This window comes from Coenobita brevimanus, chromosome 50, assembly GCF_032717465.1.
Source record: "Coenobita brevimanus isolate Jiangsu-jjx chromosome 50, ASM3271746v2, whole genome shotgun sequence".
NCBI lineage: Eukaryota > Metazoa > Arthropoda > Malacostraca > Decapoda > Coenobitidae > Coenobita > Coenobita brevimanus.
Genome location: NC_137003.1, coordinates 41486147 through 41491146, shown reverse-complemented (window position 1 = coordinate 41491146; position 5000 = coordinate 41486147).

Sequence of the window (5000 nt, the reverse complement as noted above, 5' to 3'; positions counted from 1 at the left end):
TGCCACGATTTTTCTGAGTCAAAGGCATTCTGACCTTCACCTCTCATTATTTCTGCCTCTGGCATCTAATTACTAACCCCTTCCACCAGGTGACTTTTATTTATTTATTTTTTGTTCTTTCTCTCTCCAGACGGTTTTACTCAGATTCGGAGAGACTTTACGAACTGGAGGGGGGGTTAAGGTATCCCCAAAGGGGGGGTTAAGGTATCCCCAAAACTCTCTCCTAAGCTGAACAAACTCGTCTGGTGGTATCAAGAACAAAGCAGTAATGTACGTCATCGGTCTGAAGGGGTTCAAAAGTGAATGGAGGAAAGACATTTCGGATCCGGCAGTAAACCATTCAGACTGAGATCGTCTTTTATAATAAACTTTTTTCTATTACTAGACGAGTTTGTTCTGCTTAGGAGAGAGTTTTCAAAATGGAAGAGTGAGGCTGGTTTTAGTCTTCAACAGTCCCCCCAATACTAAAAATTAAAAATACTCTCTAAATTTAATCATAAAATCCACATATAGGTAACAGGAATAACAACAGTAGAAAATGCAATCCAAAGCCCATATGAACGCGACCCCAGTGCACCAAAAGCTGATGTTTCCCCTCTCCTGCAGCCCACCATACTCCTTTCGGGGGATAGGGAGGGCGGTGGGGGACGCTTGTACAACCTGCAGCTCCACCGACCAATTATATCGTTGCCACCACGTGAAGGCGCCCCTCTCCAGCCCCTAGCAAGTATTAAACACAGCAATTACGTAGCCGCAGTGGTTATAAGCCTTTTCATTTTAATCACACCATCATCAGACAATTTTGACGATTTTTGAGAGAGAGAGAGAGAGAGAGAGAGAGAGAGAGAGAGAGAGAGAGAGAGAGAGTTATTAAAGTACGACTGAACCCAACGTATGGATGATGATGATGATGATGATAAATGACGTAACAGATATGAAATACAAAGAAAAAGTAGGAAAATTGAACACTTATCAAAAAGGCCATAAAGCAAGAGACGCATCACTTTGGACCGATAGAGACATGACAAGGAAAATGGGAGGAGGGTATACTGAAGGGAAAAAAAAATATAAAGATTGGAAGGAGAGACTGGAGCAAATTGTCTTTCTGGGGAGATTTACGATGTAGCTCCACTCTCTCTCTCTCTCTCTCTCTCTCTCTGCCAACCTTCCTCACACACCTCCCCATTAATCTCCTCCACACTTCCCTTCCTCATCTGCTTCCTCCATATCCTTCATCCCCAGCTTCCGTCAATAATAATAATAATAATAATAATAATAAATAAAAATTTTCCTGCACATTACTAGAACCTTTCCTCCTCCTCCTCCTCTTCCGTCCCCATCTCCTCCTCCTTCAACTTATCATCATCCTCTGCTTCTTCCTCATCATTGCCCTCCATCTTCCTCTTCTCACTTCTTTTCTTCTAACCTTGTATCTCCCTCTTTGTTCTTTATTTCTCTTGTTGCTCTTTATTCTCCTCACATTTTCCTCTCTCCCACCTCTTCTGCTCGCCCTGTCCTTCTCCTCCTCCTCCTCCTCACCCATCAATTTATTACCGCATCATGTGTGGTCTGTGTATCTATCCAACCCTCTCCCTCCCCTCTCCCCTCCTCTCTCTCTCTCTCTCTCTCTCTCTCCTCTCATAACCCGTCCGCACAATGCCCTCTTCCTCCTCCACCACCAACCTATTATCGTATCGTAAATAGCTCTCATGGTTTCTTTATTAAAACCAACTTCCAATAAGGAGATGGAATATGACTCGGACGAAAAATTTAATAAAAATAATAATAACAATAATATAGTACTAGTTTGTGGTAGGTGGGGGCGCTCACCATCCACTCACTCGATGTAGTGCTGCTCTCGGGTGTCTGCCCTTTCCTCTCCTCCATCCATCTTTCTTTCCAACCTCTTCTGTCTTCCCTTCGTTCATTCTTTTCCTTGTCCTTCTGCCTATGGGCAACTTTATATCCCTCTTCTGTCTGTCTTTCCTTCATTCTTTTCTCTTCCTTCTGCCTGTGGGTAACTCTACACTGAGTGACAAGCCAAATGGTTTCCTGTAAACCAGGAAACCATTTACTACGCTGGGTTGTAACCATATAACCAAATTTTGGCGCCTGGTGGTTTAGTGGGTAATTACTGCGCTCCAATCGGATTGAGCCGGTGAAGGTTTATGTCCAAGGGATGGTTGGGGTTGATTGCTCGTGTAATGCCACTCAGGGATGAGTGAGGCTGGTCACTCTCATCTTAAATGTCAGGACCAACTGCCTAGCCCCGGGCTCCTACGCTCCTCATGGGGCAATGTAGGACTGGATGATTGATATATAGATGGATAGATAGATAGATAGCCAGATAGTAGTAGAAGTAGTAGCAGTAGTAGTAGTAATAATAATAATAACAGTATTAATAATAATAATAATAATAATAATAATAATAATAATAATAATAATAATAATAATAATGCCCAGGGCTAAAAATTATTACGAAATCTGGAAGGAAATCAGGTAGACTAGTGGGGGACGTAAATTATTTCACACTAAAATCATATGGAAGGAACACCACTAACAATATAAAGATGATACCGTAGTAGAGTAATAAGCGTCTCTCTCTCTCTCTCTCTCTCTCTCTCTCTCTCTCTCTCTCTCTCTCTCTCTCTCTCTCTCTCTCCTACTTCTTTTTCTTCAACCCATTAACTACGAGGACATCTTTAAGAGCACCCATTATTTCTCCTATTAGCTGTTTCATTAAACTTAGTATAGATTTTTCGAACGATAAATAGTACCCACAAACGAGGATATTAAACAAACTCACAATGTCTCCCAATGATAGATAATATTGGCTGTAGGGTGCAAGAAAATGAGGATAACGCCCTCGGTCTAAATGTCTGAGAAAGAGAGAGAGAGACAGAGACAGAGACAGAGAGACAGACAGACAGACAGAGAAGGTTACAATTATTTTACGAACCGGGACAGCAAATTACTCACGCTAACCACACGACGAACATTAACTCATTTCAGGGGGTCCACTAAATTTATATATATATATATATATATATATATATATATATATATATATATATATATATATATATATATATATATATATACCGTGTGTATATACAGTTTGTATAAAAATGACGTTTTTTCCCTAGTCACATTTATGCCTCTTGTCCCATGACGTATTTTTACCCGCTCCCGCCCCGGAGGGGCTCGGGGACGGGTATTGTTTTCACTAGTTTTGTCTGTTTGTTTGTTTGTCTGTCCGTCCGTCTGTCTGTCTGTTAACAACTTTACGCGAAAACTGCACGTGTGATTTTGACTAAAATTACAGGGATGATCACCTGATTAAATTTTGGGCCACACTGGGCCAAGGCCCAGGCTGTAGGTCAGAAGAATGTAAAAAAAAAAAAGGGGGAGGGGAACTGTAAAAATAGTTCGCCATAACTCATTTCAAATTCGTTACATTGACATGAAACCAAAACCCTATGGTGCATCTTTCAAATCTGCATCCTTTAACATGCTTCAGTACATCAGGGGAGTCACCACCCAGATACCGGTTGCGGTAGGGAGGTCAGTGTCATGTGGGTCGGGCCCTAAAACTTCAAGTGGGCATAAAATCGTCAATTTTCACCCGATTTACCCCAAACTTGATACGTGACATTTTTGACTAGATATCCTGTTGTGTTTATACGTCAGCACTAAAATGACTGCCGGGGACGGGTTTGCTGTGCCATGGCACCGCTTCTTGCTTTTTTTTTTTTACTATTATTATTATTATTATTATTATTATTATTATTATTACTTCATGCTGACCGTGGAACCAGACAGTTTTATTCAAAGCTCATTACCCACTCCGAACATGCAAAGAATTAATCAAATTAATATCTAACCCTTCAAGCTCTATGTCTCTCTCCTAAACTGAATAAAAGCTCCATGTCTCTCCTAAACTGAATAAAGTCTCTATGTTCTCTCTCCAAAACTGAATAAAAGCTCTGTTCTCTAATAAACTGAGTTAAAGCTCCATGTCCCTCTTAAACTGAAAAAAGCTCCACGTCTCTTTCCTAAACTGAATAAAAGCTCTATGTCTCTCCTAAACTGAATAAAAGCTCTATGTCTCTCCTAAACTGAATAAAAGCTCTATGTATGTCTCCTAAACAAAGTAAAGGCTCTATGACTCTCTCCTAAACTGAATGAAAGCTCTATGTTCTCTCCTAAATTGAACAAAAGCCCTATGCTCTAAACTGAATAAAAGCTCTATGTCTCTCTCCTAAACTGAATAAAAGTTCTATGTCTCTCCTAAACTGAATGAAAGCTCCATGTCTCTCCCCTAAACTGAGTAAAAGCTCTGTATCTCTCGTAAACCAAATAACATGCCTCCTAAACAGAATGAAAGCTCTATGTCTCTCTCCTGAACTGAATAAAAGCTCCATGGCTCTCCCCGAAAATGAAGAAAATCGTCTGAAGGTCACAAGAAGAAAATGGGAGACGTCAGAGAGTACCGGCGAATGGGAAACTTAACTATTATTCCCAACACGAAGGGGGCACTGAATTAACGCATGCTGACGGGGCCGAAGCAGATTAATTATGCTTTAAAGTCCGGGAGGCTAAAGCAAAGATCATCCCCCGCTAATCGCCTGTAATTAATGGGCCGGACAAATCACCCATTAGACCCCCCGGGGATAATGAGGCCGGGTGTAGTAAAAATTGATGGGCATTGTAAATTAGCTTTGTATGGTTAATAAAACGCTGGAGGTACCCCGTGAATCTATAACCCCGATGACGTGATGGATGCGCACGCTATTAAGGTGTGGTGTGGTGAGGTGAGGTGAGGTGAGGTGAGGTGAGGTGAGGGGAGTGGTGAGGTGAGGTGAGGTGATGGGTGAGGTGAGGTGAGGTGTGGTTTGGTGTGGTGTGGTGTGGTGTGGTGTGGTGTGGTGTGGTGTGGTGTGGTGTGGTGTGATGTGGTGTGGTGAGGGGAGTGGAGGGGAGTAGGTGAGGTGAGGGTA